Here is a 26892-nt window from a genome sequence, read left to right on the forward strand (position 1 = left end):
AATCAAATTGTAGCAAAGCACGCTATATATGTAACAATGATTTATAAATACCGTGAATCTAGATGAGCATCAGAAGCCTTCTGCTAATACTAGTTTGTCTCTTCAAAAATTGCAATTTCAATTCGATTTCACAGGCTCCCCAGCGAGGCTTCAGGTATGCAGCATAAAGGAAGTCACTCAGTACACAGCAAAGCCAGAACCTGGCCACTCGCACTTCTGCCTTGTAGGGCGCTCCATTTCCACTGAACTGTGAGACTGTTTTCCTTTCACCACCTCATATGTTACCGTGCTTCACACTGTGGGTTACACAAAAGCTGTTCCGCCATTTATTCATTCTCATTTTTCTCTACCCTTTTTGCTCACCGCTAAGGTTTAAAAAAAAATTAAAAAACTGTTCTTGCTAAGTTGCCCTGACTGGCCTGAATTTGTGGAACCTTCTGCCTAACTCTTGGGAATAGCTAGATTCCAACGATGCAGCCGTGCCTGGTTTAGGAAAGTTTGCGTGTTGGCACAGTGTGCTTGATTCACCTCTCTTTCTCCTGATGGTTGCTTGTGCGTTTGTATTGGATGAAGAAGGACAATGACCCTGGATGAGGATGGTTGTGGGAGAGGACATTATTCCTAGAAGCATGAAACGGGGCAAGCAGTAACTTTCCTTGAAAAAAAGGATGCTAAGAATGTAAATTTAAAGCAGTGATTCTTGTTAAATGTGTTATTTGTTAATTTAAAACATGCACTTCAATAATTTAACAGGTCGGAAAATAGCAACCAAGTCTCACCAGGAAGGTATAATTCTGTAGCCTCAGGTTTTAAAGTTAGGCCATAGGTCAGTGTTCTTAAAATACCCTGACATCTATCCTGAAAGATGCTTAGAAAATAGAATCCATCAGTGGGTTCAAGACCTAAAATGACAGATATGCGTGGCAGCTGTAATCCCAGCACTGGAGAGGCTGAAGCAGGAGGATTGCCAGGGAGTTTGAAGGATAGGGAATTCAAGGTCAGCCTGCACTACATAGTGAAACCCTATCTCAAAAAACTAAACAAAGAAACAGTCCTTGCTAGTGATACACTTTCAGTAGTATATGTACCTTTTGCCAGCTGGGGGCAAACAAGATGGGTTTAATGAGAGAAGAGATTGTTTTCAAAGCAATTACCACCAGCTTCTAGCAAAATGGCAGTGTAAAAACTCTGATCAGGACCTGGGAGTAACTGAGACCAATGTACATGCTGACAATTGGGGGGCTGGGGATTTAGCTCAGCAGCACAGCAAATGCCTGGCAAGCGCAAAGTCGTGTGTTCGATTCCCAGTACTGCAAAAACAAAAAAGAAAAAAGATATGCTACATAATGTGAAAGCAACTGCTCATTTGGGGGCTTGGGATTTAGCTCAGTGGCACAGCAGCACAGCGCCTGCTTGGCAAGTGCAGCAAGCTCAAGGTCATGAGTTCGATTCCCAGTACCGGAAAAAACATACAAAAAAAAAAAAAAAAAAAACCAACAAAATCCTGAGAATTGGTCTAGATGTGCCTGTGCTGTACAACTCACCTCACAAGCTGACTTGTAGTCGTTTCATTAGAATAAATCATTAGTAAGTACATAAATTTTGGCAAGAAAAAAAAGTCCCATTATCACCATTTGTCTTAGCTAGTGTACTAGAGATCCTAGTCAACTTAGAAGCCAAGTAAAATTAATAAGACTTAGACCGGAAATTAATCCTTATTATTTAAAGATGATGAGTTCATTTTTAGAATAATAGTGAAAATAGAACTTTGCAAGGTTTCTGTGCATAAAATTAATATTTAATACTGTGTTTCTGCATAACAGAAACAGAGAATAGGTGAAACTGAAGTTCCATTTGAATTACAGTAAAACTAGAATAGATCTGGGAGCACAGTCAACAAATATGTACAAAATATAAAATTTATAGCAACAAATTATATAAATTTCACATAAAGAACTATAAGTCTTTTTATTAAGATTTAGATTAAGAAAGAGCCATGTTTACTATTGGGAGCTTTAACAATCTTATTTTTTATTTTGCTCAGGTTTTTAGTGTGAAATGTGACAAGCTGTGCAAAATATACAGAGGAGAGGAAAGTGTCAGAATAGCTATTACTTTTTTGTAATTGCACACAGGGAACACAGTCCTGAACAAAGGCAAAACTGGTGTGGTGCTTCATTTTCTTTTGTCCTTTGGCTCTAGGACTTTCACAGATCTTCCAGTAGCATCAGCTTGAAACATGAAACATATGCTCTACAGGAGCCACTATGAGAAACATCTAAGGAAGAATTTGAATTTTCTATGGGTAACAAGTGCATTTATTAATTATGACAATAATGCACATTAGATGCTTATTTGCCCCCCTCCACCTTCACAGTAATAAGAAATAAGGATGTTTTAGTTCACCCATTTAAACAGCCATAAAGACCATTTTAAGAGTTGCAAGCTCTGTGAAAACAAAATTAAACCCTTGAACTCATAGAGCATATTATATTTGTTTATAAACTTATGATATGTAAGAAAGTTGTTAAACTCCTAAGAATTCCACAAAAACTTTACTTAGCAGATATGAGAAATTATGTTATCACACAATTTACTGCTATTTATGTATCAACATGATGACACTTAAGACAACACAATCACAATTTGAGTAAAGAAACTACTAGAAGTCTCTAACACAGTGTTTCTATGTGAAAATCATTATTCTATACCTGTTATAGAATAACTTATTAAATCCTCTCACCATCATGAAGGGAGCTCACAAAATTTCCATATTTTGCATACTAGGATGCTGAAGCATGGAAAATTTATGTAACTTTCTAATATGTAGAGGATCCCAGCTCAAGCCTATGCTGTCCGGCTACAGGTACCAGGCCCTGTATTTTTACAATGTCCTGTCTTTTTGCATAGCTAAACACATCACAGAAGAATGCACATGGCATCCATCATTGGTGAAGAGTGAATGAATTTTAAAAATTAAACGATATAATGTTGAAAGAAATGCACATATGTTAAATAAAACTAGAAAATAACAAAATCAGTTAAAAATACTAATTGCCTCAAAAGTGAGGAATGATGAAATATAAATTATGCAGGGTGTCCATAGCACTTCAGTGTTATTCTAATTTTGTCCTTCACATTGCTTTACTTGGGGTTTTCTTTCATACATTGAGTGCATATCTTCTAATTTATATATTGTCTCGTTAATATTTGATGAAAATTTTAAAATAAATGTACGTGAACAGGAGTTCTAAAATATCACATTCATATGCAAGCAAGAAAATTGCATTCTGGGGCAGCTACCCACTCAATCCAATTGTATGTCTCCATTGTGGGGTCAGATACAGAAATTGTAGCATATGAAAAATGGAAAATCATTTGATTAGAAAATGAAAAACAATTTCCTAGTGCAGGCTTAGCCCCATATTTTCCTTTATTCTAAAATTATTACAAGGTTGATGAGCGAGGGAAGTTGAAAGCAAAAAATGTTCATATTATCTCTGTAAATTATATGTGTCTTATCAGTGTATACACTTGAAACATATAAATATATTTTTAAAGTTAGATAATTGCAGGCTGAATAAATGGCTTTATCAAAATGATGCTGATTCAGAGTTAAAGAAAAAGTTTTGGCATTTCTTTAGAAATGTCATGAGATCTGCTAGTAACCTTACTCTATTTAAATTCTAATCTATAAATCCATGTTAGGGGTAATGTACATACTTCTCATGGGCATGTGATAGGAAGGGATCATTAAAAATCTTTAATAAATTAAAATCTTGATCCAATAACCATGAATGATTGAATATTACTGTATAGTTAAAAAGACATAATGACTTTAATGAGTGAAAGAAAGCTGGACAAATAAATATTATAGTTACAAGAAAACATATAATTTCAGGGCAAGTTCCTTGGGCTATATCTTGAATGCATGAAGTCATGATTTTAACTAATCCTGTGCCAAGGGATGTTCCAGCCACAGAAATAGTAGGTTCATTCATGCAGAGCAATACAACATAAGAGATTTATGTAGAAACTTATTTGAAGTATTAAGAAGTTGGAAATGGTGCCCATTGAAGTTATATGTTTGTTTTCATTCGTGTCCCCATTCATTTAACAAACAATGTACTTACTACCCAAACATTCAAAGGAGATAAGGGTACTATTTTTTCAATATGTTCATAGAGTTCATTCAAAAATATACTTAAAAATCTAGAAGAAAATTTTCATTTTTTCTGACGGATGAAGTAAAATCTCAAATAATGTTGATTTTCATGTTTAAAGGAAGCGGTGCAAAATTAGTAAGTTTTACAATACCTTTACTCTAAAAAAGTAATTCTAATACTAGCTTAATTATTGGGAAATGAAGCATACTATTGTGAGGAAAAGCACAAGGTTTTAATTTACACATAAATAGATTTAAGTATTATTTCTGTCTTTTGCTAGTTGGAATACATTGGGAAAGTTAGTTTACTAGCTGTACTTTAAATAATATTTTTCAGGATTAGAAAACCTGAGCACTGTTTATACAGTATAAACACTATCAAACATATAACATTTTACAGATTTTTGTGGAGACTTCACAATATGTACCATTTTACACATGAACGATCTGTGGTGGCTGTATTTTCAAGTGCTTACACGAAATACCAGAATGAATTGGTAGACTGAAATAGTTCCAACTGTTGATTGCCCATTAGAAAATCATACAACCACAGTCTTGCCCTGTCTGATCTATATGAAGAATGTTTTTTCCTCACCCTTTTCCTTGGGCTTGGCTGTATGTCTTTTTTGTGCAGAAGGATATTGGCAGACTTTAACAGAAATGTGAGGAGAGGAGAAATGTGTACTGTGAAATGTTCGTTCCGACTTTGTTGAGCCTGATGTTTCTCTTATCACAGTGGGCAGGCTCTGCCCAAGTAGTCCTGACTTCTTTTGGGGGCCAAGAATCAATACATAAGCCATTTAATGAGTGAGAACAGTACTGCCCAGCCAATGTAGCACTGATCAACCACATCCAATTGGATGACAATGGAGAATTAGAATGAACATATCATGACCCTAAATAACTCATAAATAAATCTGAAAAATGAAGGACTTTTCTCTTTTCTGGCTTTTTTCTTTTGTAATTAAATTAGTATGCAACTTGCATGCAAATATCATGATATGTTTAACCTATCACTACTGAAGGTAGAATAATTTTTGAAAGGTTAAATTCATACCTGCTTTTGCTATAAAATTAACATCTTCTTAATGCAGCTTTTTGTAAGTTCTAAAAGTACAAGTTTTAATAATTAAGTGTATTTTTTTAAAAGGTAAAAAAAGACTTCTGTAGTCATAAAACAATTTTTGTATATTTTAAAGATTATTCCATTAAATGGTTTAACAAAAATTATTTAACATATTCATGTCTACTTGCTAAGAGAAACTAGTATAATTAAGATTTATGAATTTCTAAAAATTTTAGAATTTGCCTAACACATATTCTAAAATTAGCAATATATAACACTTAAATTATATTATTATTATCATATAACTGTTATCATACATCATGTTATATGTTATTTTATAACATAAGTTATTATACACAATAAATTCATTACCACTTAACACATCAATATTACCCTGTGATATAGCTGAATTCAAATTGGAACTTAGAGTGGAGTTTTCTAATGGATATGTTTTTAGAAATGACAGTTATTTTCCCTAATTCTCTATTATAACAATTGCACTTAATATATAACAATTATACCACTTAATAATATTTTATTTTGCCATTATTTGTATCTCTTAAATGTATAGTATCTTCACATATGAACTTGAAATTATAATATTTCTGAAGGTAATTTGAAATTGAATCATGCCAAAATATGTGAAATACTTATGATAATAATGGATATTAAGTAAATATTTAAAATATTGGCTAATACTTTTGTAAATATTGAGAGGAAATACAGGAAAAAGGGGCCATATAAATACAGGAAAAAGTTTCCATATAACGTCTCAGCAAAGCCTGAAGTTCAAGGAATTGGACAGGTCTTTAGATGTTCATTTGAGAATACGCTTAATACATATGTTTGTTCAAATTACCAAAGAACTGACTTTCCTCAGAAGATATTTGGCAGTTAGGCAGAACAAACTGGAAATTGGGAATAATACGAGAACCAAATAGGAGATGCTGATGGAGAAAACCGCAAAGGGATACATATAGGGAGAAAGATTTATTTTTTAAATGTGTAAAACGTTATCATAATATATTGAAATTTATTTTTCACATGGAGAGAATACAAAATAGTGTTCTTTGTTCTGCAATTCATTTCAATCCTTAACCACTTCTGCCATTTTCTGGCAGACGAGGGATATTTTGAGGGTGATGAGACACCTTTAGTTGACTGAGGTGTTTTCATTTTAGTGTTCAATATCAGTGTTTGGTTGTATTTTAACCAGCTGATTTTCAAGAGTCAAGGATTTTTAATGAAATATATTCTCTATGCAATGTTTTTGCCCTCAGCAATTAATGTATTGTTTTGTGCCTACTATTTTCCCTGGTCTACAGAGGTATATTTTACATAGTTCCCTGATTATATACCTGGTGATGTGAACTGTGTTTTTAACTTTGATGAGGATCTAGACTTGATGTTTCATTCAATCAATCCTGGTGACTCACAGTGCTTCACATGTTCCTGATAATTTCAATATGTACTGTGCTCCTGGGACATTGACTGGGGGACCATGCTAAGAAAGCAGATGTACAACTGTTCATTATATTAGTTCAAGAATAGCACACTCCATTTTCCAAAGAGTTGGAATTCAATGAAAATGCTTTTTATGTCACATCTTGTGAAATAACAGAAGCTGCCTTAAATTACAAGCCATAGAAAAGTGTTCATTATAAAGTAACATTATCATTAATGAATGTAAACCATCATATTTTAATATAATTAATACAAATATTATGTACCTTATTACACACTGTATAACAAAGTATTTTAACTTAACTATCAAAAACTTGCAAATTTAGTGGGGGTATGTGCCATGTTTAGAAATATTGTTCTTCTAAAAAATCAGAAAATAGATCACAATCTCCTTAATTTCTTTACTTAGAACTTTTAAGTATTTGAAATGGTCTCAGTAGGAGTATTTTCTTTCCTTCAGGGGCGCAGCATTGCCAAGTAATATTTTGTTGCTGGCTGCAATCATGATGCATAATGTTCAAATGGTTACTTGATTAAATCAAGACACATTATGTAGAAAAATCTCATCATCGGTGTTACAAAATCTTTTCCACTGACCAAACAGCCAATCTGGAACACACAGTCATTTTCATGGAAAAGCAAAACCATCAGGAAGTACGCTTTCACTAAAAATAGTACTCCATATAAGACATGCAGTAATCCTCTTTAGTCCTGCTTTGCACAAAAGGACATGACCTTCCATTAAGTGCATTTACTGTTTCCCCATGAGATTGTCAGACAGCAGGACTATCAGAGATATTAGTTAATACTACTTGACCTATAACTAATGAATATAAATTATCCTTGTTTTATCTATTTCAGTTTGAAATTGCCCATTTCTTCTTTAGTGGAATCTCTTTCCATGTTGGAGTAGTTGAGGGGTCACTTTCAGTCCATCATAGCTGTGCCAGTTAGGGAAGACAGAAAATGAGGTAACTGGGATGAATTTTCCACATCTTATGTTTGAAAGCCAGAATGATGATTTTCAGAGGGCACAATGGGAAAATAAAAGAACTAAGTAATTTATAATGATTATAACAAACACCAGAAAGAATGATAGGATATTTATGAAACATTTGACTACTTAATTAATGTGATCTCAACACCAACAAAACCATTTCCAAGTACAGCTCTCCTAGGTATGTACTAATTAAGTATGTTCGTGTCAGTGAGCACTTATCATAAAATGATGTACTCTTTCATTATGGTTTTAAAACAGGTGTAGTTTAAAAGCTCCCTTTTCTAATCTTAATCTCTTTCAATATAAAGCAAGGGAATGTTCAATATGGCTTTGAAGAGATGAAGTTATACTCATTTTGTGGAAATTGTGCACTTGGGAAATACAATACCTTGGACCCAATTAATTTATTATTAATATGTAAGGGCACTGAAAGAAATAGCAATTACTTTTGATTACAAAACTTACTGGCTTTTGCTAACAAATGCATGTTAACAATTGATTGTTATTGTTAGATAGCACTTTTGCAGAAATGAGCAATTCACCATGTAATTCCTTACAAAGGGAAACAAAGCAAGGAAGGGCAAGGCAAGGCAGAGTTAGACAAAGGGAGATGGAAAGTTAGAGAGAAGAAAATGACATAAGGAAATATAAAAATAAGACTTGAAGGAATATAAGAGAGAAAGAGATGAATAGAATTTCAGCAAATAAAAACACAAAGAATGTGCTCATTAAGGAAAAGACCACACAATATTGTAATAAATTTGGGTTTTAGTTAGCAAAATACTACATATAAATGGATTTTGAAGATGTTGCCTACAAGAATTTATTAGCCCTGAGCTAAAATGCAGAACTCTTTTACAACATTTAATGTGAATATAATTGTTATGCTATTATAATATTTGGATTCCCATCTATACTTTTATTCTCATATAACATTTTTGGAGTTTTTTTGTTCTGTTTTATTTCCTTATTTCCTTAGGAATCAAAATGTTTAGGTCTGTCAAGACTTCAAATTCTTGATTTGGGAAAATATTATGGAAATGGAAAGCAATCACATGAACAATATGAAGATTTATAAAATTTATCATATTAGGATGTCCTAAAATCAAGATTACAGATGGAAAGCAGCACTGTAAAATACATTATATTAATATTTCACATGTAAACTACCATTTGGGAGGTTATTTGCAGGTTTTTCAGTACTAGTAGTAAATATATAACTAAATTCTCATATTTGTTTTTTAAATGAGGGCTAGATTAAGGAAAATAATCTTGTTAATAAGGAAACAGGTTAATTTAGTGATTATTCACTTGCTGTCATTACTTCTCTGTGCATGTAATAAATATTCAAGGTAGTATTTTATGGAAAACCTATTTCTGGCATGAGGATTGTACTTGCAATCAGCATAAGATGTTTCACTAGCAACCCATTGATCTCACCTACCTTCACATACACAAAGCTGGAACCGGGCCAAGCTACAGAACGCTGTGCTTAGGGTGCAGTCTGAGTAGTTCACTCTCACATAAGCTCATGTTTCTCTCACTTTTGGGTTTCATGCTTCTGAAAGGAGGACTGGCACAAATGGATCCAGGAATTAACTTCCACTATAGGAACATTGTTCCACTTGGTCAAATTTCACTTGGTAAACTGAGTCAGGGACCAGGTGATCTCAGTGTTGTTGGACATTGTATTCTGCCTTTGTTATCAGCAAGAGGGATGAGCTATGATTCAACCATAGCTGTGTTCTGCACAGAAAACCCAAGGTAACTTTCTTTCCTTTACAAGAAGTTATATAAGAAAAAAATGAACCAGGAAGAGATGCGTATACTAAAAAGAGACCATTATATGAAATGGCACAGAAAAACTTAATCATTGAATGTACTTTAGTTTTTAACCTCTAGTCTCTGCATACAGAATAGAGAAAATTTGATTTAAATGGATTTCCTCCCTTGAGAGCTAGGAAATTATGTTTAATATCAAAAATAAGTGTTGGTATATTTTATTATTCAGCTGATTAATTCAAAGAAATAATAAAATGAAAATTTATGAGTTTTTTGCTCTAAAACTATGATAATTCCATTGTGGAAAGTTTGAAAAATCAAGGGCAATCACTGAGACTAATCCAGAATTACATCACTACTTGATTGTCTTAAATTCTCTATCTAAACTTTTTGGAAGCTCCATCTTGAGAGCTGTAGGTGCAGATCCAATGGAACTATCATTTAATGGAACATATAGGTTGGGGGCAAAAGAAGAATATTATATAGTGTTCCATCTAGTTGTTCTTTTTTTTTTTTTTTTTTTTTTTTTTTTTTTTTTTGATACGAGGAATCAAACTCAGGACCTTGTACTTACCAGGAAGGTGTTTGTGCAGCTGAGCGATAGCCCTGCTTCCTTAATGTTCCATTTAGACATAAACTTTATTGTTGTTGTTTTTAGCTATATGCATGGTACTTAGAACACTGGTATATCTGAGATCACTAAATAAGTATTTACTAAATGTAAGAAAGAGAAGAGCACAGTAGAACCTTAGGATATCAAAATCAGTGAAAAATAATCCAAACACATAAGGAAAGTTTTCAAAATTTAAAGAATATTACTAGGATCCCCAGACTGCTGCATAGGTCAGACAATTTGCAATACATATAAAAATATGTGAGAATATCAATACGTTGCTGACTTTTAATAATGTAAAATATGTTACAAAAGGAGAAGCAAATGATTATATCACATTTTAATATACATTCTTGATAAAACATAATGCTGAACAGGTTATATGATTTTCACTATTCCTTATTGTAGAATAGATCACACCATAAAGAATATAATAATCTATTAAACATTAAATACAATTTTCATGGAAACCACTAAAAGTTGGTTGAACATAAAAATATTGAACATAGGAGAATTATGATGATAGATAGAAGTATAACTTTGCTACTTATTTGATGTAGAAGGTAAACAATACTAATGCATAGGTGTGTTTGAATGCCTGAGTGATAAGACATAGACCTACTCCTTTGTGCTATGTCAGATCAGTGGAACTGAGAGCATCTTACATGTTTTTCTTCCAGAGCCTTAGTAAGGACAATAAACCAGATGTACAATATGAGTCCAATTTGTAGGCAGAAATAAAGGAGGAACAGTTATTTTCATCTGTTTTTTTGTTTGTTTGTTTTTTTCCGGTACCAGGAATTGAACTCATTCCCTTGTGCTTGCCAGGAAGGCGCTGTGCCTCTGAGCTAAATCCCCAGCCCCTGGAACAGTTATTTTCAAAGGCCATTGTGAGAGATCTTTTTTTTTTCCCAGTACCAGGAATTGAACTCACAACCTTGCTCTTTCCAGGCAGGTGCTGTGCCACTGAGCTAAATCCCCAGCCCCCATGAGAGATCTTTGATGGACAGACACAACATAGAGGAACCCAGCTCTTCCTTGTTCTGCTGTATACCCCATGCAGCTGTTCTGACAAACAGCATTCTGATAAACAATGATAAACGGCAGCCTCAGGTATATTCACCCTTAAGGTCTGGCCACAGAGCACAGAAACAGTTACAAAGGAGGCAGCAGTAGCCAGTCACGGTTCTGCCACTTCCCTGGCCATTCCTGCTTGGACTCCCAGCCTGTCTTACCAGCTCTGACTGCTCCTGCTCATCAGACCTGTAGGCACAGGGAGAGGCTAATTCGCTATGATCCTCAGTCCTCCTCTTCTGAAGTGGCACTTCTCTAGCTCACTCTCACTTTTTCCAAATCATTTAAAAACTGAAAATGGCGTTTTCATAAAAATTAGTGTGGACTCTGCTTCCATGACTGAAAACTAATATAAAGATTCAGTGATTGATTTATTAATATGAAATGAGCAACAATATCTCTTAAAGATGAATAAAGCAATATTTACGTAGTGTTAACCTAATTTTCTTAAAAGATACAGTTTCTTCTTGTATACTTGTCTGTTGTTTAAGCTAAAATTTCTGCCGGTGGTGATATGCCACCATGAGGGCTTCTTTTTCAGCATAATTATGTTAATAAAAGATGTTTTTTTTACCCTTTGAATTTCCTTGTTTAACACAATGTCTTTGAGTGACAACAGATAAAATAAGCAAGGTGCTAAATATCCCACTATAATAAATGAATGCAAAGTGTTTACAATTCATATATTTGGATATAATTCCCCTTAAAATGTGTTTGAAAAATTGTATTTAAGAAAAACAGACTTTTTCACTTCAGTATATGGTACACTGCATTTCTTTTAGTTTGTCAATGTTTTGCAGCTCAAGGATATCTCCACTCTCTGAAGCATCGTAACCTAGGGCAAGCGGGCTGCAGACAGAACAAAAATTAAAGTAGTAGCATGCCAGTCTAAATGTAGGGGACATCTGTAAATATATTATACATGTTAAAATTACAACATCAGGAAAAGTGATATAGTTTACACGAGAAATACAGCCACCAGGAACTGGGTCACCACAAGTTTCTAAACCTGGACTGATTTAGTAAGATATATGGATGTACAAGATAGACACAGAGATAAAGACAGAGACAGACAGAGAGAGAGACAGATAGAGAGAGAAACAAAGGGAGAGAGACAGAGATAGACAGATAGATATGAGTTCTACTCACATCAAGTGGAACTGACAATCCAAGCCTAGACTTACTAAAACCCTATGCAAGGCATACAACCAAACCAAAAAATTATTGGCTCTGTTATTAGCTCAACAGCTTCTTTCATGGACGAATTGTTAAAAGCCTCACATAACAGAATGAGGAAAGTTATCTATACTATAGTCAGTCAGAACTGGACATTTCTTAAGCAAAAAGATTGAGCAAGGAAACTATTTACTTTCTCTGAAAATATCCCCAGGGTACCTAGTCTTCTTTTATAAAAAGACTACAATTCTATATAAATGTTGTGCTCTTTCAGCCTACATTTGATACACAAGATATAATAATAATTTATATGTGTGTTGTGTGTGTGTGTGTGAATGTGATGCTACCAGGCCAGAGAATTTGTTATTATGCGAGTAACATCACTCAACCTTAAATTGGATACTTAATTTCTTCACACATACAAAATATTTATTTTACATGCTACACACAAGCTGCAGTATAACAGGATCGCAATGTGATAAGACAGGGCTAATGTTCTCTATCCAAAAGAAAATTTGCAGAATTTTACATTGTTTTCCTTAAAAATAATTTTTTGCTAGTAAAAATACATATATTAAGATATAATTAGAAGCCAGTAAGCTCAGAAGTATAGTTTGCCTGAAAATATACCTCCTATAAGGAGAATTCATTAATGCCTCATTGGGTGAAAGCATGAAGTTTTAATATTCAGTCCTCTTTACTCAGACAGAGTTCTGTTCTCTCTGTCTTTTCTTCTGAATGTCCTCTGAATGTGCATGTGAATATGTGCTTACTCTGCATAGTCTGCGCTTCATTTATAATTCTCACTTAGGTGAACTTGTAACAATAGACACATAAACAGACACTTGTTTCTACACATCTACATGCAGAAACACGTTTTTGTTTTATCTTGAAAGTGACTGAACATTTAGAAGCAAAAGTCGATAATAAAAATTAAAAAGAAACAATTGGTTTGATAAAATTCAATCAAAACATTGATGAAAACAGAACAGTAAGCAATCAGTTTACCCTTTCCATCGCTGTGAAGGGGTGTTCAGAAACAATAAGTTAAAATTTGGATTTTTGCTTCCTTGACTGCAATTTTAAAAATACAATTGCTCAGTTAAAAAGGTTGTATTCAGTATTTTCGATGTTTCTTTGCAAAGTTATAAGACACAACCACATTTTTCTTATTATGAACCAAAACATAACATATATTGTATTTTTTGTTTTATAAAATTTTAACACAGATGTATGTTGGTGCTAACGAATGTTAAGTTTGCTTAAATCACAAAAAAGTGACATAATTCCAAGGTTTATATATATTTATATATATATGTAATATATATTATGTATGTGTGTGTATGTCTCAGGTATAGGAGCACACAAGATGCAAAGAACATTTTTCTTTAAGTGTTTACATTCCAGAAAGCAGAGGTAGAAATTCATAATATAATATAGAGTAAAAAATATGTAGGAAGCAGATTAGGACACTATTGGCTGAAAGTTTTGTTGAATTTGTAATATTGCAGTAGTGTGGATAGACATCACAGGGAATGGGGGGTTTTAAAAAAGACCTGAAGGCAGCTAGACAGATGGGTATCAGGTAACCAGCATTTCAGCTAAAAGAGGTGAATTGGAGAAACGGGGAAGTCTTCTACATTTCAGAAAAAGGAGGAAGAGCTATAAGGAAGTATGAAAGAGCAAGGGGAACCATGGAGGAAGTGTAGATCAGAATTATGTAAGATAAGGAGCCAAAGCTCATGAACTCCGAGATTCCTAGCTAAACAATTTTATTGAAGAGGACAGGTAATTAACTGGGTCAAATACTCACCGACTAAATGGAAGACAGAGAATAGTCTACCATATATTCTCTTATTTATGAGTTGATGGGAAGTTTCTTAAAAAAAAATACCAAGAAACTGCTGTTTATATCTCAGGGAAGTGAGCTAGTAGGTGAGTAGGAAGAGAGATGAAGATTTCAGTTTAGCACATTCAACTATAACTGATTTTCTTTGCCATGAGCATCCATTGAGCAGTTTAAAAATACGAAATTATACATAAAAATAACAATAATCAGCTGTTTGATAAAAATACATCATGTTATTTGATAAAAGTACTAAGCAGATTATATGGGGGAGGGCCATCCTCAAAACAGCATCTATGAAAGTGACAGTGTAATGGAATCCCAAACCAAAAGCTATTAGTCATTTCTTGGATTTAACTTTACCTCCAGATGGCTTTAAAAAAAATGTAAACATGTTACTTGAAGTAGATAATGTTAAGTAATCTCCACAGTGTTTTAAGTGGCAGATGGCTAAAATTATTACATATGTTCCTCTACTTAGAATGGGGTTACATCCTGATAAACCATTGTAAGTTGGTAACGTTTTAAGTCAAAATGCATTTAAAACCCCTAATTTACTGCAGATCAAAAGTCAGCACAGTGAGCTGCAGAGTGACAACTGTCTGTGCTCATGGTTGTATAGCTGAGTGGGATCTGTGCCTTACTGATAACAGCCGACATCTAAGAAGAGTTTTGTATAGCGTATCCTCAGATAGATAAAAGATCAAAATTCAACGTGCAATTTCTATTGAATGGATTATAGCTTTTTCACCATCTGAACTCAAAAAAAATGGTAAAGCCAGTCATCAAAGACCATCTGTATGTGTTCATACACAGCTGAGAACAAAACTCTATGCAACATAAGGGAAATGAAAGTTCTGTTGTCTGGCCATTGTCAAAGATAGGTGGTAGAGACCCAGGGGAGGGCTGTACAGTCCTTGGCAGGGCTGCTCATGAAAGCAGGGCCTGCAAGAGTTCTTTACATAAAGATGCTGAATGACACAGGGCAAGAGAGAGCCTGAGAATAGCGAGGTGCCACAGCATAAGCCAAGTAATGGGTGAAGCAGGGTTGTTACTGACAGAGCCACTAAATTCACAGGTCGAGTGTGTGGTAAGTCAAGAGTGGGGCAGGATACCTCTAGCGTCTGATGACAAGGTGTATAACAGCCTCCCAGACAAAAAAGAGAATTCTTTGATAAAATTAGAACTGTTGAACATGGATATTTTTAGTAAGGATTAGGGACAAGCCAAAGATATTCCCAGAAATAAAGTTGAGGGATGGATACTATGAGAGGTTTATATACTTTTATAATTAGAAACCAGAAACAAATTGCTTTTTCTCATAGTAAAATCTATTTTATACCATTAAAAAGCCAACGGCCATCATACTGTCTGTAGGAGTGTGTGAGTGAGTGAGTGTGTGTGTGTGTGTGTGTGTGTGTGTTAATGGGTTTTTAATCCAGTGCCCCTGCATGAAGCTACATCCCCAGCCCTTGTTTGTTTGTGTATTTATTTATTTATTATTTTGAGACTGGTACTTGATAAGTTTCTACGTTGGCCAAGCTAGGCCTGACCTTGTTATCCCCCTCTTTCAACCTCCAAGACTGTTGTGGTTAGCATTCATACATCTATAGCTGTTTTTATACTTCTTAATTTCTGTTTTGATAAGATAGGTGCATTTTTAAGAGGAGGAGAATTTTTTTTTAAACAGTGTTTTGCTTCTAGCTTTTAAACATAAAATTATCTTTTTATTTTTATGGAGTTAGAAACTTTTTGGCATTAAAGAATGGAGGAGTTAATCCATTTACAAAAATTGGTTAAGTAACCATTAATGAAAATATATTGGCTCTGGGTTAAAATTATTAATCATAGCCTTGTGACTTGCAAGCAAAATATAATCATTTCTCATGGTGGTTCTCTATGAATCCACAATATTGGAGATTTCTTCCCCATTCTATTTGTAAAAGCACTCATAACTTCCCAGTTCTCTGTGGTGACATGAACTAATGGACCATCTTTAAATAAATTCACTTACAGAACCAGAATATGGCACAATGTTCTCTTTCTCTGTAGTGCTGCAAAATTAGCATCAAATGCAGGACTCACTATTCTTCACCTCCCCCACGGTTGTCATTTCTACACTGTAAATCATAGAGTAAGAATAAATGAAGTTGTTTACCTCCTGTCATTCATACTTCATGTCTTTCTCTACAGTGTGGAAGTAATTCATTTTTAGGAAAGATTAATGCCAAAAGCATTTATTGCCTTCTATGAGAAACATTTAGCAAGCTTTAGAGATCATGTCGAGAAACTTTCTCTTAATATTTGTGTGTGTGTGTGTGTGTGTGTGTGTGTACCTGTATGTATGGATATGCGCCTACACACAGGAGTGATAAGTAAGAAATGTGAAGGAATTAGAAAAATGCTTTCAAAAGTATTTGGAATATGTTTCCCTGTACATTTTCCTTAATTTTCATGATAGCTTAGTACAGCATCATGCCTCTAAAGAGACTGTACAGAGTGAAAGAAAGCAGATACATAAAGGAATGAATGGTCATGTTAGCACCAGAAAGAATACTAATGCTCTCCCTAATATGATATGGATAGGTGATGCAATATTTTTAAAATATCATGAGTGGATTCACTGTCTAGCAACACTGTCTGCTAATGTGGGTATGTATGTCTAGGCGCGTGTTTGTGTATACACGCATGAGGAAACTAGGGCAATTGATAAAAGCAAATGCAATTTAATGATATTCAGGTGTAGAGAAGCAGGCCATGCATTCTTTTTCTTACTTCACAAAAAGCAAAGAAACCACAAATGAAACACAGAAAAAGGGAGTGACACACAGAGCTTTTCTGCTCAAGAAAATGCCCAGACAAACTCTGACTATGCTGCTGTTATTTTCACAAGAAAATTGACTCTTAGCTATAATTCCACGCTCTTGGCAAAACTAATAATTCATCTGCAGCTATCAAGCTTAAAGCTTCATGGACTTGCACACTAAGGTTTCCTTGCTAACTTCGAAATCTACAGGAACAAGAAAATGAGCTGGACTCATTATTTGGATGTGATTTCATGACCTACATGAATGCTAGGGATAATGGACAACTTCAGCCCCTGCAAATCAAACAGTTCCATGATCCATCATTAACCTAAGTGAGCACCCGCTTTATTGAAGCAGCTCTCTAAATGAGTAGGTCAAGGCCTCTTTAAAAGTTCAGAGATTTGTTAATGTTCCAAGGACTTAGAGACTAATAGGAGACTGCTTGAGCGTGTACAAAATTGTAGGCACTTTGGAGAGCTTACATGACACAACAGATAGACACAGACAGACAGACATAGATATATCCATCCTTTGAAACTTAGTTTAAATAGAGAATGCTGCATTTCTGACATTATCCTGCAAAAATGTGAATCGGAGTGAAGTTGAAAATAGAGGACTCTGTAGAGAGCTATTCCACAAGCTCCTGGGAGGAAGTGAGTTTCCACTCTTTCATAATGCAATTAACTCTATTAGAGAGAATGGAATTCCGAATACTGTTCAAATTAAGTCAGTGAAGTTAGAAGCAGCAGCAATTCTGCAAGAATTAGCTCTGCCCTTCTGAAGAGAGCAACTGAATTAAATCTTGGAGGACGTTAAGATTAAGCCATCTAATTGCTACTTTAGGAGTCCGGACTTTGCATAGACTCAAGTCCAGGTGTTAATAGTGATTCTCCTCTGTTCTCCTCAGATAACAAAACTGAATCTCAGAGCCAATTAAGGCAAACCTTTAAAGGCCTTCTTACCCTTTCTTAGTGGATCCTGGGAGTTTTATTTTAATTGTAGTCACCATAGGGAACAGGGAACATCACACAGCGAGATAGTTATTGAATCTCCAGTTGAAATGATAACTAATATCTATCAAATAATTCTGCACTAAATTAAAAGAAGAACTTTTTATAGGCTAACAGTCAAATGTGTTTTTCTTATTCCCTAATCATTTTAACAGGAGATTGTTTTGGTACTTCAAACTAATATTACACACATGAGGTGACTAGTTAATGATTAGTCGTTAGGCTCTTGTGTGTATTAACATCTAATAATGAATAGTCCTTAATATTGCATTTGTCTCCCTAAAGATATCCACCACTAATGTCTGATAGAAATTACACAAACTCCTATTTGTGTATGTGTATTTTTGAGTAAATTTATGTTCACAATTCTTTCATTCCCCAAACAGGTATTGAGGGTGTGTAGGTTCACCTCCTTCATAGTGTTTGCAGTTTATCATGGAAGAGAGTATACAGATGCCCTTCACCTTCTACCTGGGCTACATCATCATAAACCGTCACAGGTTGAAACTATTATGACTTACATTCTATACACCTAACTTATACAACACAAGAGTTTAATGATGCAATACACTATAAAACATGAGTGTCCAAAATTTGGCTTGTTTATGCCACATTATGTGAGGAGGAATTGTCTTGGGCCACTTATAAGATATATAATACAGATAATATGCATAAGTAACAAGGCATTTTGTGTGTGTGTGTGTGTGTGTGTGTGTGTGTGTATTTAATACAAATAACAAGAAAAGACAGCAAGTGTCCCACAGGACACAAGTTAGCCCTTTTTAGAGCTTGGTTTGCTAGCATTACAGGCTTGCTAGTCCTGTCAAGTATGAAAAGAGAATTGGAAAATGTGATTAACCTAGGAAAAAAATGTGAAGAACAGTTTCTTCTGAATGCATATCAATTTTGGAGTATCATATAGTAAAACAAAGTTAATTCAAATCACCTTACATTGAGGATCACCTATAAGGAAATATCATGTTATGATATATTATTATCTAAGTCCTATTTAAAGAAAACTAAAGAAAGATAAAGGTAAAGATTTCACTGGAAATGAAGGTATTATTTAGAGACAATGGACAGAGAATGTCCCTTCAGAGTAGTAGCAATGAAACAAAAATGTCTGTGAAGTGCAGAGAGGCTAGAGCGTGAAATCTGTGTGGCAGGGATGAGTTTAGTCTAATGAGTGAAAAGACAAGAAAAAAGAAAAGAGTTTGGGACAGTTTTTGTCTATAATTCATGGAAATTTCTTAGACTGTGATAATGGGTAGTGTGACAGTTGCCTACTTAACAATGAACTGGGCAGGGGCGTGAGAAAGTGTAAAAGTTTTAACAGAAAGATCAGTTTGGCAGGCACTGCAACATTGTGTATTTGAGATGATAACGACTGCACAAAAGTCACTGACTTGGAAAACAATTTGCTTCTCACTCAGAAGACAATTGTGGCACACAATTTGCTTAAAGATATATTTAGACCATACAGCTATGAAGCCAGTAGGGGCAATATTGCACAGGATGTGGGCAGGGTACCGGCTGGGAAGCAAGATCTCAGAGGTGACCCTATGGTTTGGAGGCATTGGGTACATAATTATGTAAAGTGCTGAGGTGAAGAAGATTCAAAGAATGAGTATATTTAGTTTGTGGTGAGGATGAACAGAAACCAAGAATTTAGTTTTGAACAAGTTGTATTTTAAATGACTATCAGATACACAAGGAGAAATACTGAGTAGGCATTCTGATATTGAAGTTGATATTCAATACAAGGACTGGAGATTAAAACTTAGTTTTAGAAACTTTCAGATTGCATTTAAACCTCTGCCTATAGGCAGGGCTATCTCTTCAGGGTCATAGTCTCATTCTGCCTGTGACAGAATCCCTGAATAGCAATAATTTTCATATACATATCTAAAAATAAAGAAGATTCAGCAAAGGAGAATGACAAAACTGTAGACTATGAAAGAGCAATGAAATTTAAAAATGACAAAAGCACATGAAAGATTTTTTTGCTAAAAAAAAAAAAACAAGAAGTAGTTGCAATTTCCAGGTTTAGGAATTTGCTGTATACTGACATTTTTCTTTGCCAAAATTCTGCACCTTAGAATCCCCTTGAAACTCTACGAAGACAACAATATACAGTATAACAACCATCAGTGAATCACTACCATCTTGTCTAGTGAAACTGCATCATTTTTAACTTTTTTCTTTTTAATGGTTTCATCAGTTCTCTTTAATGGTTTGATCATTCTTGCATTCTTACATCTGGTAATCTGAGCAACTTTGTTGAAGATAACAATATGTAATATAACAGCCATTGTCAATTCCTATCATTTTGTTCTGAAGACATGTATCATTTTATTGTTTCTGCTTTCTTTTGTTTTAATCTATGTTATTGGTATTTTGCTATTGTTCTTCTTTTTATTATTCTCTTTAAAATAAAAAAGAAAAAGAAACTCTGTGAGTGTGGGCTTTTATGATACCGTAATGAATTTTGAACATTCCAAGACTTAACTTTTTTTTTTTTAAAGCAGTAAGCCCTACTTATCAAAACGCTTCAAGGAAGTATCTGTAAACTTATGGACTGGTGCAGATAACAACAATGGTTTTCATTTTCACCCTTATTTCTGTCATCACCAATGTTATATAGTCACAAGCATTTAAAGGTTGCTATTAAATAAATGTGAGAAACGTTCAAAGTACTGGAGAATAAGTATCTTACCAAATGCAGATGAAATTTATACATTCATCTAGTGTGTAAGGATACAGCGGCTTCCAAGATGTACAAGATTACTGCATAGAACTTCAGTTCCTGTCACAAGTATAATTCTCATACTGGGCTTCCCTATATTAAAATTTGATAATGGTAGTGCAATACAAATATTGGATATTGATTAGGAAAATTAAATCTCTCTATAAGATACTCTTATTTTAGATGATGTTGTGGTTTATATTTAGATGTCCCTCAAAAGTCTCATATGTTCATAAGATGGAGATTTTGGGAAGTTACTGCAACATGGATGTGTGATACTGGGTGTGTGACACTGGACTGGTCCACTGATTGGTTTATAGGGGTGTATTATGCTGAGAGGTGAAGGCTGATGAGAGGAGGTGGGTCTGAGAGCATGGAGAAAGACACACACACACACACACACACACACACACAGAGAGAGAGAGAGAGAGAGAGAGAGAGAGAGAGAGAGAGAGAGAATGAGACAGACAGACCAAGGCAGAAACAGAGACAGAGAAAGAGACAGAGACAGAGACAGAGACAGAGACAGAAACAGATATATGCCACCCGCCCGGAACACTTGCTTCTTCCCATCTGCCACACCATGGGCTGCTTCTCCTTTACCATGCAGCCCTTCTTGAAGTCAGCCAACTATGGACTGGAACCTCTACAAACTATGAACTAAAATAAATCTTTCCTCCTTTATCTTGTGGGTGTAGGGATTTTCTCCCAACAACAAGAAAATAACTAGGACATAATAAGTCTGAGCTTCTCATTCTTGCCTAAGTAAAAATATAACTTAAAGTCTTGCCAAAAGCTTATTCTGCACTTTTCACTTGTGAGCCTGTTGCTAGTCACTGGGGAAGTGTGGAATTTCAGTAAAATCTTACTTTGAAATCTGCTTCCAGTTACATCCCTTGCAGCAATAGCAACCCTACATTGAAATATTGACTCACAAAGCTGTAGGACGTTTCATTTGAAATATAGACTCAGATGTCGCTTAAGGACTGGGATGCATTTGGAGACAGAAAGCATCAGGCAAGTTTGTTCTTGTGGGTACATCACAGAGTATAATTACACAACCTTAGATGGTGCAGGTCAGTCACTGGACATGCTCTCATTTTCATCAGGAAAAGAGGTAATTCTGAGATGTATGAAGCTACTCAGCCTAACTCAGCATATTTTACAGTATACCACTTTAAATAAATAAAGTTTGCTCTAAAATAAAAATAAGAGACATATAGCACCATGGGGCAACCAGTGTACATGCAGTCTGTCATTGACTGAAATATTATTTTATTATACAAGACTGTATTAATATTTGGTTATATTTCAGTCCGTACTATAGTTTACCCTCAGAAGTCATTTTGAATTCATATACTCTTAAGTAATAAGAGAAAGTACCGTTTTTTCCGCATTGGAAGAATAGTCTATCAATGTTAATTTTCTCTGGTTTTCAACCAGAAAGCATTTGGACTTTTTAAAATTACATTCAAAGATATTATTCGGATAATTTAATTATCACATTTTGGTTGATTATGTTCCAACAGTTTTTCATTATGTTCAAGATATTTTAATATATGTTTAAATATTATATAAAACAATTTAATATTTTGTCACTAAAGGCTATATAATTAGCATTATCAAAGGTAAAAATGTAATATAAACATGTCACCTACCTACGTTCTGGATATTATAAAATTTTCCTTTGCTAAAACCTGGGTCCATCCCTATTTCCCTTCCTATTTATTAACACCCCTAGCTAAATATACCATTTAATTTCATGTGTTTAGGTTTTCACACAAAACACGTACTACAAACTTTGTTTGAGCCTATATTCACTGCCTACTCATACTAAATTACCTCCTTTTTCTGCTTCTAAACCTTTTGAATTCAGATAGTAAAATCTGATCACAATCTAAACATCAATGTTTCTTCCAACTGCCAGAAGCCTCCATGCCTCTCTACTGAAAAAAATTCTCATCTAAATAAGCTGAATTTTTAGATAAGTGGCCTGAGGATGGCTTTTCTTCCCAAATGCCAAGTAAAGTACATAGTGCATAACAAATCCTGATTACTACATTTCATCTAATCCAGTGGGCCAGCTCTGGTTGTAGTCCTCCTCTGCAGATCTCGCCTTCTGTAGATACAGTAGACTAAAGGAAGTAAGATATAACCATTAATGACTATTATCTGTTGAGTAATATACTAGTAAAGATAAAATTCTAAGAATAATAATTGGCCCCCAGATACCCCTAGAATACTTCTCAAAATAATATTTTAAAGAACTGGTTTCAAAGTTTTGATATTTCCACATAATCATAAAGAAAATAAATCAGGACACTCACCTTTATACACAGGAGATATTTTCTATACTATATTAATTCTCCCTAAAATTAAAATTATTGAATCTATTTTTGTATGCTACCTTGAGGTGTAATTAAAAGTCCTTGAAACTAATGTCCTACTTTACAGAAAATTCTGTGTTCATAACACATGGCTCACATCTTACTATGCATTTGGTGTTGGAACTAAGTATACATCCTTCAACCATTTGAGTACGTCAGTTAGGAGTCGATATGTAAGATGAGTATTTTTCTAATGAGGATCTCAGAGTGGAGTTTCACTGTGTCCCTCTTTACATCTAGATGCATGTCTTTAGAAGAAAGTTTCTTTGTTTAAATAACATGTCCCTATAGTCAAATTTCTTTACAGATCAGTAACTTAAATATTCCCAGAGTAAGGGTTATGAAAGAAAAGGAATGTAAAAAAAATGAATAAAAGATTTTCAATATTTAATTTATCTCTAGATATAATGATCTATACTAGAGTGAAATAAACTTGCATGCAGAGAAATTTATAAAAATGTAAGGATATATTCTGATTTCTATAGTTCAATAGGTGTTTACTAGAAGTGAAAATAATTCTGAATAAATAAATAATTCATTTCTTAGAGCATCTATCCAGGATCTAACAAAAAGTAAAAAATCTCATGTAGAATTCATGTATTTCTTCTATTTTTAATAGTCAAAACTTTTAGTGAGTCCTTCCTAAATATGTCAATTGCTCATAATTATGAGCCATTTCATCATGTGATACTTAAAAATAACTTTCAGTAACAGTTCTACACAGGGAGCATTATACACATGCACATTTTCCTTTTATATATGTACACATTTTACTAAATATATGCATCTAGATGTGAAGAGGGAGATGATGAAACTCCACACTGAGATCCTCATTAGAAAAATACATGTCTTACATATCAACTCCTAGCTGATGGACTCAAATGGTTGAATGATATGCACTTAGTTCCAACACCAAATGCACAGCCAAAGGTGAGGCATAGGTTATGCACACAGACTTTTCTGTAAAGTAGGACATTAGTTCAGTGGTGATATATCATCATAATCATAATAATTTAGAAAAAATAAAATTGCCTTAGAGCCAAGCTTTAAAATGCTTTTAAAAGCTATGAATTAAAATTGTTCAATTACCGGGGCTGGGGATTTAGCTCAGCGGCAAAAGCGCCTGCCTGGCAAGCGCAAGGTCGTGAGTTCGGTTCCTGGTACCGGAGAAAAACCAAAAAAATAAAAAATAAAAATAAATAAATAAATAAATAAAATAAAATAAAATTGTTCAATTACCACATATGATGAGTGAATTTTTTCCACTTAAAAATAATACATTTCATTCTTTGTATAATAATTACATTGACTTTATTTGTCTTGATATTAATTAAACCTATTCACAAGAAGAAAAAGATTTAAACAAGGAAGATGAACTACTTTCCACTTAGAATTTAATATAAATATAACAAAGAATTCACAGTATATTATAAGCTAATTGTTACCTATTCATGTGGTAATGATGACATGTTAATGCAGCATGTAATTACTTTTATAGAGCAATAATTTGTTAAAAGGCAAACAGCATAATATCTTAAATGAGACATCTGAATCATACTTTTTCTTCTGGAGAATGAAGACATTTACAACAGGGCCTATTAGTGGGACAGATTGTTACTCCAGTCTTTAGACTTCCTCTTTTTAAATGAAAACGTGGTTCACTTCTGGAAAGAAGCCTCAGTCTGTGCATCATCCAATCACAGCTGTTGGAGAGATTTAGTGACATGACATCTGAATGATATTGGTGTGAACACACGGTGATATCTCACATTCCACATAACAACAGTTTAAGCAGAATCTTTGCAGTTCTGTTCCTTCAGCAAGAGTGATTGGACATGAATCAGAAGGCATTTTAACAGACAAGGGTGACTTATATTCTTATTATCCTCAAAATGATAAAGAAATTGATTGATTTCAAACTACATCATGAACTATTACATAAAGTGTGATTTGCCAAAGTACCAGATGGAAAAGCATGTTTTACTCAAGGAGAATAAATTTTGTGATTAATCTCTAAATGATGCAGTCATATTGAGGTGTAGGGGTATCATGTGAAGCATTACCAGGGATTTCCCCCATCAACTCAGCACAACTTTTGCTACAATACAAACTCCATACATATGATCCTACACGTGGTACAAATGACAGCTTGACAGTAGTTCCACTTTTTCTTTGTGTGAGAATTGTCTAAAATGATCAAATCAATAAACAGATCAACAAGGAGTAAAGTCTAGCAGGAAAAAAAAAATACCTTGTCTTGAAAACTTCCCCCTACTGCTTGGAAGTGGTACCTAGTAGTAGAAGGCAAGAATAAAGGAACTATGGTCTGTGAAACAACAGAAAATAAAAAGGCGCTATTTTAATGAAGAAGAGGCTTAATGGCAGATTAATCATGGAAGTCAGTCTTTTAAGTAAGGAGTAGTAATTAAGAGAAAATATGTTACAACTGGGAATCAGACTTTCAGGTTAATATTATAGCAGGTAGAGAAAGAGTCCCTGAACCTTCCTGCTGAGTAGGCATATATGCTCCTCACTTCAAGGAAAGCTCCTACTTTGCATGTGTTTGGGCCCTTGAGCACTGAAAAACAATTCGTCAATCAACTGCTCATGGATTGGGAAGAGTACCAAGCTGCCTTTCAATTATGAAGTCACATTCTGCTGAAATCAAGGAAGTATTTACACCATAAACCTACTCAGTTAAATTCCTTTCTAAAATTAATTATTAAAAAAATCCTTAAAATTGCTCAGAATAATTTAATAAATTAACAATGTCATTTAAAAACGAGGACCAATATTTCAGGGTGATTATGTGTCTGCTGCTATTTTGTAAATTTTACAACTGATCAAGTGTGCACTAAACATTAAACAACAGCAAACTAATACCTGCTCAACATGGTTGGATTGTTCCTGTTCTGGTTCTGGGTAATGAAATTTAAAACTGTAAACATAAATTCAGAATGCAATCCATTTACATTGTTGCCTCTCAGCATGCAAGGTAATTTTCTTGCTGAGCAGTTTGTGAATGAGCGTCAAAATACTTGATGAGAAATGGAAAAATCAAGATATGGTTACAGAAGCAGCCAAAAGTATGTCAGTGGCCTCTCCAGAGAGAACAGAGCGATGTGCATCTGGAAGAGGCACCAAGCGCCTTGAAGTACAGAGGCTTTGAAGTCACTGTGATCTCAACATAGAAAAAAAAAAAAGCAAATAATGATGTTGCAAATGAAATATTTTCAAATGACTGGAGGTCTCTTTGAAAACGATTTGCTATCATGTCTTCCGTGGCGTATACTTTCTTCTTAACGCTACATCAAGTGATTACAACCTTAGGATAATTTTGACGTGCGTATTATATAACTCATAGCACATCTGCTAATCCACAGCTCTTTCACTTGTCCCAAATTAGTTTTGGGGCAGGAAACTCAGATGGCTCTGCAGACGGAGAAGCAGGACAAACCATTTCGATCGTCCCACGCTCGTGCTTTTAAATGAAGAATGAAGTTGAGCATTAGCGCTGCCCCAGGGGCCGCGGGTGAGGGCAGCTGTATTTAGAGAAGCTCTCGGAGAAGAGAGCCTCGGTCGCAGAGCACGAAAACCCAGTGAGGAAACAACGGCCGAGCGCCCGCGTGTCTCCTCCGCGCAGCCCGCGCAGGGCTCGGATGGCAGCCCGCCTCCCGCCCGCAGGGCTGCGGACTTGCGTGCAACTCGCCGAAGTTGCCCGGCGCAAGCCCGCAGGAGCTCGGGTACCCGCCGCAC

General features: G+C 34.7%; 1 protein-coding gene across 1 annotated transcript in view; it reads right to left on the minus strand.

The window, feature by feature from the left end:
* Positions 1-26892, minus strand: part of Cdh12 (cadherin 12, type 2 (N-cadherin 2)) — a 958345-nt gene that overhangs the window by 931082 nt on the left and 371 nt on the right. The window lies entirely within an intron of this gene.

Source organism: Chinchilla lanigera, unplaced genomic scaffold (assembly GCF_000276665.1).
Source record: "Chinchilla lanigera isolate Chin_1 unplaced genomic scaffold, ChiLan1.0 scaffold00025, whole genome shotgun sequence".
NCBI classification, from domain to species: domain Eukaryota; kingdom Metazoa; phylum Chordata; class Mammalia; order Rodentia; family Chinchillidae; genus Chinchilla; species Chinchilla lanigera.